The 10509-nt window shown below is 37.8% G+C and overlaps 1 long non-coding RNA gene across 5 annotated transcripts in view; it reads left to right on the top strand.

The window, feature by feature from the left end:
* Positions 1-3336: 3336 nt before the first annotated feature.
* LOC141752843 (uncharacterized) overlaps positions 3337-10509 on the top strand; it is a 233080-nt gene continuing 225907 nt past the window's right edge. For all 5 annotated transcript variants that reach the window (XR_012590349.1, XR_012590348.1, XR_012590350.1 and 2 more), the window contains exon 1: positions 3337-3519. This is a non-coding gene — a long non-coding RNA (uncharacterized LOC141752843). The remainder of the gene's footprint in view (positions 3520-10509) is intronic.

Raw genomic sequence — 10509 nt, 5'->3', positions numbered from 1 at the left:
TAATGTGTTCATCACTTTAATGTGGCAGCTGGTAAAGGTGAAGCTAATTTTAACTACTTTATATATTTGATATGTATGTACTTGATAATACATAGTTTATTAGTTGATTTATATTTTATATTAATAATCTGAATCTGCAAAGTAGTAACTCATATTGTCAAATAAATGTAGTGGAGTAAAAAGTACAATATCTCCCTCTGAGATGTGGAGTAGAAGTATAAAGTTACATAAAATGGAAATACTCAAGTAAAGTACAAACATGAAAAAATTACAGTATTAGTCTAAATGTACTTAGTTACATTCCACCGCTGTTTATCATGCAGCATCAGAGCTAATATTCTGGGCTGCAGTTTAAGTTAAATTTTTTTCTTCCCCAACAACAGAGCTGTTAAAACATACGCGATTCAGTCTGAATATTTTCCTCACATAAAAATCTTTGCCTGTAGGGTGTAGTTTCATGTCTTTGCTTTTGTATTTATACCCTCATATTTTAAAGTAAACACTAAAAATAGATGAGATATTGCTTCATCTCCCACTTGCGTCATCCCTGTTTCTGTTGCATCACAGCTCACTTGTGTCACCCCCCCCTTGGAGCTTTGGAGCTTCTAAAACGGTGCCTTTCCCCTAAATCAATGCAATATACTGTAGTCCCATATGTGAAATAAATGTGGACCTTGATGTAATTGCCTGAGGAGCACAGTTACTTCACAAATGAAAAATATGCTAATTACTAAAAACACTGCATAAATGCAATTTCTTTCTAAATGAAAATGACTGGCAGTCACGAGCATGTGCACACCCACGCACACACAGAAGTTTGAACATACACATACACACACGTATAAACAAGTATACAGAAGAATTATTCAATTCCCTCTCTGTTCTCTTTTTGATTGATCACACATACTGAACTATATAAGCAGTGCCCAGTGGGACGTTCTGCTCTCTGTGCCCTTTGGAAAACTTATGCAACGCTTTATCAGCATCCTTTTGAGTTAAGGATGTTTTCCAGTATCTAATATCCACAATTGATATTATCCATTCAACAGCAGGCCTGGGATCAAGCTTTGTTACAGCAGCAACCACCCTGCTGATGTACTTTTGGGAATGAATCATACCCTTTGTACAAATGAATCCTTATCAGCTGCAGGGGGTGGCGTTTTGTAACCGAACCTACGATGTGACCTTTGCTATGGAAGCAACAAATAACAGGAAACTAAAAGATAAGCAATCAATACAGTATCACACAGGCACACCCCCTCCTTAAATGATGGAAGAGGAGTTCCTCTAGATTTTATTTTACTGATCCCCCCTCAAAAAGAAAGGAAAGAAAAGTGACCTTGCTGAGGGTGCAACAAAGACAGCAGTGGTACCGGTGGTATTTATGTGCATCTATGAGTTTGAATAAATCATTTGATATGGGAGAGAACAGACTTTCCAGCAAACCTACTTAGAAACAAACCTGCTTTTTTCAATTACAGGCCTATCATGCTCTGCAAGAAGAGGGAAAGCTGCCAGCTGTCTTCCTCCATTAATTTAATCTGACCGTTTTGTCTCTTGATAGTGTGTTTTATTCAATTTGAGTCTCATAAAGCAGCCACGTAAAAAGGTTACTCATAACATCTCTGGGTAATGTAATAGCCTATACATAATAAATTACACCCACCTGACACAATTGATCTTTAATGACCTTCAAGTGTATTAGTGAAATGAATTTGACATACTGTATAAATAACACCTTTCAACAATAAAGTAGATGATCTTCTTTAGGCTGAGGTGGTGATGAAAAAAAGCCCTGAACTACCCAACTAAATCGATCTATTTGAACACATTGGACGTGGTAAGCTGTTAGTTGTTTGAATCAGATCAGATTTATTTGCCAAGTGCACATACAGGGAATTTGACTCAGTTGTTTTCATCTCTGTCAATGTACTTAAACAGAAAGAGAAATAACAGCTAGGGACAATGACAACAAGGCTAGACAATAAAGGTAGAGAAAAAACAGGACTGCTTTGTACACAGATATATGAACAAATAGGTGTATCTATAAATGTTATACAAATATATATAACTAGAATTAATGACAACCAGTCAAGTTGCTGTTTACATCCATGTCTGTCCAAAATGCCATCACTTCATCATTATATCCTGTTAGACATTTCTGTGAAATTGTCATAATTAGCATATGAATTCTTGACTTATGGCAAAAAACGTGTTTTGTGAGGTCACAGTGAACTTGACCTTTGTCTACCAAATTCTAATCAGTTCATCCTCAAGTCCAGGTGGATGTCTGTGCCAGATGTAATAAAATTTCCCTCCAGGCGTTCCTGAGAAATCGCTTTCACAAGAGTGGGATGGATGTGAGGTAACAGTGACTTTGACCTCTGACCACCAAAATCCAATCCAATCAGTTCATCCTTGAGGACATTTGTGCCAAATTTGAATAAATTTCCTCCAGGCGTTCCTGAGATATCGCGTTCACGAGAATGGACCGAGCGGATGGACAACCCGAAAACATAATGCCTCCAGCCATGGCTGTTGCTGGCGCGGGGGCATTAAAAGCACCAATGACCCAACAATGAAATAAGAAATAAAACGTCTATTTACAAGTCAAGTTTTCTGTAAATTGTAAACAATAAAAATAATGTGAAGAAATAAACACTGAATGGATATACATGGACTGGATGATTATGTACGATATGTTCATGAAAAGATGACTATAGGCCTACTGCGTGTACAGTGAGTAAGATTTATATTGCAAGTGACAGATGATATGTACATATTAGAAAAATATTTATATATATTATAATATCTATCTATTTTATTTTATTACTATATTATTTAATTTTATACTTGTTAACATTTTCTCCAATTTTGCACTGTACTATAGAAATATTGTATTTGGTTGCTACAAAGACAGTAATGCATTTTTTCTTATTAATTTAATTTTAATTCTCGCAAAGTTCCACATTCACAAGTGTAAATTTAACAAAAAAAAAAGCCTAACTTCTTTGTATTTATGAAAGAAATGGATCTATATCTGTCAACAATTTCTTCCTCACAAAACAAAAAAGCAATGAAAACAATGAATGTCTGCATTATCTTTAAAGTTTTTAAGTGGAATTATTGTCATACTCCTGCGTTGTCTTTTTTTTTAATCTTTTTTTTATTTTATGTTGGTTTTGCTTAATTTCTGTTGTCCTTTTATATTTGGCACAGCCCTTTGTTTATGTTTTTGCTATGCTTCTTCTGTATGTAAATGAGTTTAATGTGTTCTGCTGTTACTATGGATACTGTCATTTAAAAAAAAAAAAAAAAGTCTGTCAGCTGTTACGTCACAGCTCATTAGCTAGCTGGCGTTAGTTAACGCTTGTTGGGTATTTATCTTTATCAACTGTCGGCCTCAAACACGCTCGTCAAGTCGGACGTTTTTCGGTCTGTTAATTGTTTTTCCAAAGACGGATTTATTCTTCACAGAGTGGACACAGGAATCACTAACTACCTACGTCGCTTCACCAAGTAAGTGTTAGTTAGCTGCTTGTGCTAACAGCATAGCTAACAGGTGTTTTTGTTATTAGGGGTCGTGTCTAGATTGTTACCCTAGATTTGCGAGAAGTATCGCGAGACTTGCTATCCGACGACATATCCTGACCCAAAACATCTCGCGAGAGGTTTGCAAATCGAGGGTTACCATTTAGACACGACTTTATGAGCCCACCTGGCTTAAACAACTTCCATTTATTGCTATGTTTGAGTGCATAATGCTAATGAACTGGTAAACAGGGAATGAAATAAGCACCTGCCACCTGTCAAATAACAGGGTAAATGTTGGCTGTGGCAGGTGAACATGTCAGGTCATTTCCTTATATTAAGAAATATTTTTAAAAAGCAATTCTAAAGCCTAAATTAAATATATTATGACACTTCATTTTACAGGTCCACAAATTTCATGGTAATTAGGTGATAATTAGCAAGTAACCTATTTGAAATTTCTTTGGAATTACTGCCAAATTACCCCAATATTTACCTCTAAATTGATCAAAAATTACTTTATTATAAACATTATTTAATAATTATATTTCTCAATAGCTGGTAATTTATTTAATATATTTCCAGGAAAAGAATCCAAGGTTAATTGTTTTGCTTTATTTCCATGTCTGCTTTTAAATAGATGATAATTAGCAAATAACTTCTTTGAAATTTCTTAAAACATCCTCCTGAATCATGGCATTAGTTACCAGGTTACATTTGTGTAGACAATAAGTCACACAATGGTGATCAGAAGTGTCTTCTATTAGCTTTGATGAAGATGAAGAGCAGTGCCTGAGGGCCCTATTTTAACCATTATATACTATTTTAGCATATAATTATTAAATTATGTTTATAATAAAATCATTTTCATACATTTTGAGGTAAATATTGGGGTAATTTGGCAGTAATTCCATAGAAATTTCAAATAGGTAACTTGCTATTTATCACCTAATTACCATGAAATTTGTGGACCTGTAAAATAAAGTGTTAACAAATACAGTCATGGATTAAGGTTACATGATATATTCCATAATTCTACAGTCTGGTACCACTGACTCAGTGTTTACAATTTTAAAGTGTTCTACCCAGATTTCAAAAGTGGCAGACAAAAAAAATTAGTGGCCGGTAGAAATGTTCAGTGACCTGCCACAGTGGCAGGTGAGGAAAAAGGTTCATTTCAGACCCTGCTGTTAAAACTAGGCTAATTACTGTGCTGTACACCTGTGGTTTTCCTACATGTCAAAATGTCTGACATGAAAAAGGCCTTTTAATTTCAAACAGTGACTCAACTAACTAAGTTTGCCTTTGCTAGCTTTTCTTTAGGTGGTTATTTGGCATGTGAATTATGATGCTTTTATTCATTTGATGCTGTTAGTGGTGAAATTTCCTCCTTGGTTGTTGCCATTGTTTTTCATTGGACCGTTTCCTGCTGGCTCTTCAAGTCTGTAGCCAAGGGTAATTGACATTAGGGATGTAAACATGTTATCTTGCACACAAACCATTCACTTTTTCACAATTATTTGGCTGTAGCTTTGGCTTTATTGACATATCAGCCTGGCTTTGTCATATTCACATTTTATTCACATACTTCTTAAGCACTACAGAAATGTGTCAGCTCACAAACCTTAAGGTTTATATTGATGTCCTGATGGTCATCTACTGCTTATCAATGTTACATAACATTTCATAATTTGAAACTGTCTGCTCCAAGTCATTAATTATGACTTGCTTAGTGATTTATTGTGCTTAAGTTGATTATTTTCTGCATAAATGATTTGTCTGAAGCTAGGCAGACTTTGTGCATTTTTCTTAATCTTGTCCATTGTGTTAAATGGTGACTAACTGGGTTAACTGGGGGGCGGCTGTAGCTCAGTGGGTAGAGTGGTTTAATCGCAAATTAATCACAAATTTTGTATCTGTTCTAAATGTACCTTAAAGGGAGATTTGTCACATATTTAATACTCTCGTCAACATGGGAGTTGGCAAATATGATTGCTTTATGCAAATGTATGTGTATATTTATTATTGGAAATCAATTAACAACACAAAACAATGACAAATACTGTCCAGAAACCCTCACAGGGACAGCATTTAGCATAAAAAATATGCTCAAATCATAACATGGCAAACCCAAACCCAACAGGCAATGACAGCTGTCAGTGTGTCAGTGTGTCAGTGTGCTGACTTGACTATGACTTGCCCAAAACTGCATGTGATTATCATAAAGTGGGCATGTCTGTAAAGGGGAGACTCGTGGGTAACCATAGAACCCATTTTCAGATGGGTACTATGGTTTTATGATGATGTTGATTGTATGATTTCTAGTACTGACTGAGCTTTCTGCACGGCCAGAACCTGCAACTTTTATGCTCACACTGTATGACACATGTCTCCATTCACTAGATATTTCCCACAATGATTGGAAGTGCTCTGATTGATAATAGCAACATGGCAGTTGGTGTTTGACCCACATAGATTCTACATAATAACTGGTGTTGGGGTGTGTATCTGTTTTGGAAGGAAGTGTATGAATGTCGCTGTGCTGTACTAGGTTGAGACCATGTGGCGTGTGATGAGGTCAGAGCCTTGATGCCAAATATCAGCTACTCTTTACATGTTTGGTATTCACCTAATCCCGGTGAGTTGTCTGACTTGTGAGTTGTTGTTTGGAATAGGACAGTAATGAAAAATTGTGATAACTCTGCATATCTTCATAATTTACCATCGCATCGATTTTTAACAAACTTCTTGACATAAAAGCCAAAATAAAACAAATGATCACTCCGTAATGTGTTCAGCTGTTCTAAATCTTCCACAAAATCTAAAAAGTCTCTCTGTTTTCCAGGCAATTAAACGAAAAGGTTTCCATCCCCAAGTTCAGAGCTCATTTAACCAAATTAGGGGACAAATTACATTAGTAATGAAAAGTAATTGAGCATCCTGTAATTAAAACCAAGACAAACGGGCTTGTCGGCTCCACTTTTATTCCGCATTTGGCTATATTTGAGTTTTTAATTCATCTATTTGTCAAATCAGATCAAACTCAGTTGATTAAACAGATGTCTTGATGCCTGAATTAAGAATAGACCGGCTGTTTTATTAGCATGTTGACTCTCTACATGACTCCCATGTGTTTTTATTCAGTTTTTGTGTTCCTGTCTTGTTCACGTATTACAGACTTGCTCTCTTGGCACTTCGCTGACCTGATTCGCTGTCCTGTCTGGCTTCACAGCAATTAATCTGTGTAAATGACTAACTGACTGCCTGTGTGACCGATTGGCATGATCAAATCAATTTAAGTGCCAGATGTGGCGGCTAGCGCTGAAGAAATTCTGCTTAGCTTCAATAGCCACACTCACATATGTTAATTCGTCCCTCTATGACCTGCGTATCATGAAGGAATTCAGGAACAATTGCTTATCTAACAGCTTAAATGTGATTGCTAACAAGTTGTGTTAGTGTAGCAGTTGTATATTTATGATTGCGTGAGTTGAATGGGCGCTGACAATTTACTGTTTTATCTCTCTCTCCGTGGAGCTATGTAGTTGAGCTGTGTGTGTGTTTTTGCCTCTTGAGCAGCGTGAGAGAAAAACAAGTGGCATCAACAGCTCTCTTCCCTTATGATTGTGATGAATTCCCTGCACTCTGATTAGGCCGCGCTGGTTTGACTGGCCATTGCTCCCGCAAGACAATGGGACCCTAATAGGCTTCGCTAAATGGCCAGTCAGCCTGTCATAAAACACACAAGAGTGGTAGAGAGAGCAAGAGAGCGAACCAGTCAGTGATAGAGGGAGGTACGGGAGGGATGGAGAGAGCGAGTGAGGGAATTGTTTCCTGCACTAAGTGGCTGTAAATGGCTGTTGAAAACAGTTAACGAGTCTGACCTGGCAGGGAACCAGAGGGTAGGCGGCTTGTCAGGTCTGCCATGGCAGCCTGGGCCCTGTGTGTGTGTGTGTGTGTGTGTGTGCATGCTTGCCTGCGTGTATTTATTTGTTTGACTACCCAGCAGTAAAAAATAATAAAAGAGTTCACCTGTCGATTAGGTCTCCAAACAGGAGCTCCACTGTGCCAGTCACAACTAGGGCCATAACAGCCTTAATAATTGCTCCAGGCAATCCTGCCGATGGTAAACTGCCTTCATATCTGTGTGTGTGTATTAATAGGAGAAGGACACACACCCCGGTGTCAATTTTACTTGCAATTGGACATTAATTGTGACGCTGATTTAGTGTGACAGACAGGCATACACACACCCACAAACAAACACTAACTACCCGCAAGTACACGCTGTTACAAAACCAGTTGTGTCTGCCCCGGATTGCAATTAACCTTCAGTGGAACAAATGCGATTTGGAAGTGTAATATTGAACATGGAGTACGGAGCTGATTTTACTCTCTAACTTCCACTCTGTCTAGCACATTCCTGTTTTTCATCACATTTTGTGGGGAGATTCAGGCTCCCTGATGAAATAAATATCACTATACAGTATTTATAAACTTTTCATTTCCTTTTGAACGCCAAATGCCACTAACTCACACTTGGGAATCAAACGTTTCATATAATGTATAGCTGCAATAAACATTTTCTCACATGTAAGGCCGTTAGCTTTCAGTGATTTTGATTATTCAGCATGATTTTCCTCTCATAGCATACAGTGGCCCTCAGGCTGTATAGCACCTACACGTATGGCCCAGTTTCTCTCCTGTAATATACAGGCTTTTCATTCCAGAGTGTTTGATAACAGCTCTCCAGGCAATCCAGTGAAACAAAGGTGGTTGATTAAAAGATGAGTGCTGCTAGGACGGAGAGGCTACATGAAAAACTGCATCTTTATGCTGTATATCTTAAAGTTGAGCATTAATTGTCTTTTAAATTTAAAGGATCCATTTTGTAAAAGCAGAAGTTTTGTCAATGAAAGGACTGAGTTGATACATCTATCATCTCAATATGTATGTTGGATTGTGTGTGTCTTTTCCCCCAAACATGTTTATTGGGTTTTTGTTTGTTAAATGGACAGTGTGTAGGATTTAGTGACACCTAGTGCTATGGTTGCAGATCGCAACCTATTGCTCCGCTTACTCCTCCCTTTCCAAGTCGCCGAATGCAAAACAGTGGCAACGCCGTACGTCTCGCTCAGAGGCCATCCTTACCATAAAAACACTACTTTAGGAGCAACAGAAGTCAGACGACGGCTTGCGGTACCACGGTTTTGCACTCTGCGGTTCGCGTTATCGCAGTTTCACAAGTGTGTCGGAGAACTACAGTGGCCTTCAGCTAACGTAAAAACATGAAAGACTCTCTCTAGAGCCAGTGTTTGGTTTGTCTGTTTTCTAGAAACATGGTGAAACAACATGGCGGACTCTTTGAAGAGGACCTGCTCCCTATGTAGATATGAAGGACTCATTCTAAGCTAATAAAAACACAACGATTCCTAATTTCAGGTGATTATACACTAATGAAAACATAGTTATGAATATTCTATTCCATTTCTGCTAATAGATCCCCCGAAACGCTACACACTGTTCCTTTAACTTAGAACAAATCACTTAAATTCTGACACTCGTATAAATGAAAAAGGGTATCTGTTCTTCTTCAATACTTTTGATAGCGTTACCAGGAATATTGGATTAAAATGGTCTAACTTAACAGCTACGATGTCCTGAACGGCCATTTATACTGTATCAGTTAGCACCTGGTATTAATAATTTCGGTTTTGGCCAAAAGTCAAGTCTGCTCCCAGTCATCTACAGAGATACAGTATATAAAGACGATTTTCCCATGCAGGTAAATGTGACAAATAAGAGAGTTTATCCTAACCTCAACCAGCCAAGTGTTTATTGTTGTAACCATGACGACAAATGTTTCCTAACCTTATGAAGTAGTGTAGTTTCAGGCAGTTCAGGAGCAGTGTTTCTGTGGGGGAGAGTAACTCCCTTTGGGACTTTTGGCTGTGTAACTTTGCAGACCTCTTACATGCACAAAAAAAACTATATAACACACTGAAGGAAAGGGAAAAAGCACAAAAGCATAATAGGTACTCTTTAACCCACCACAATGTTTTCCAAACCAACCAAACCTTAAACATAGCATTGTCAGATCATAAAAATTTATTTTTTGTAACGGTTTTGTAAGGCACTGACAAAGAATGTTGTCCCATTCGATAGTGGCATTACATCAAGAAACACTTTTATGTCATTCAAGAGGGAGTTTTTCTTCGGGGGGCTTGTTGTTCGAACCTGCTCGTAAGATGTCATGACCTCCAACAAGTGTTGGAAATGAACTTTTTTGTCCATCTGCCACTATGGCTGTTGGATTCCAAAATCTACCAGCCACTCAATAGATTACCATTGTTTTTTTGGCTGGTGATTGAAGCAAATCTAGCAGCTACTTGCATATTTTACCAGCATTTGGCTGGTGGCTGGTGCTAATTTCCAATCTTGCCTTCAAATGACCTCCGGCATGTAGTTGGTTAACTATGAGTTGTTTAATAGTAGGGAAAGTTTTAAATGGGACACTAGAATACATTTAAAACATGACCAAACGTAACACTGTGATGGTGGTTGAATGTACAATTCATAGTATTTATGCGAGTGGATGAACTGCCATCAAAATTCGGTCTCTAACCTGGAGATCCTCACTACTGGTTTCACACTGGCCTCATCACTGCTGATAGTAACGTGTGCTTATTTGTGTCTCTGTTTGACTGATTGACGTGGACTGATTGTTTATTCATGCGAAAACACAGCTGAGCGTTTACTTACAGAATGCATTTGTGTGTGTGTGTGTGTACATACTGTGTACTCACAAGAGGTGGGTAAACATATGCTCGCCTATTTTATTTACGATTTGACATTAATTGTGATGCAGATTTGGTTTGACGGCGGTAGATGTGCACACAAACACACGCAAACACACATGAGCATGTACCAACAGCTGCATGAACATGCTACTTACAAGCCATTTGCGTCTGCCCTAGA

Source organism: Sebastes fasciatus, chromosome 16 (assembly GCF_043250625.1).
Source record: "Sebastes fasciatus isolate fSebFas1 chromosome 16, fSebFas1.pri, whole genome shotgun sequence".
NCBI lineage: Eukaryota > Metazoa > Chordata > Actinopteri > Perciformes > Sebastidae > Sebastes > Sebastes fasciatus.
Note: the sequence above shows the minus strand (reverse complement) of the source record. Positions and strands in the feature narration are given on the sequence as shown.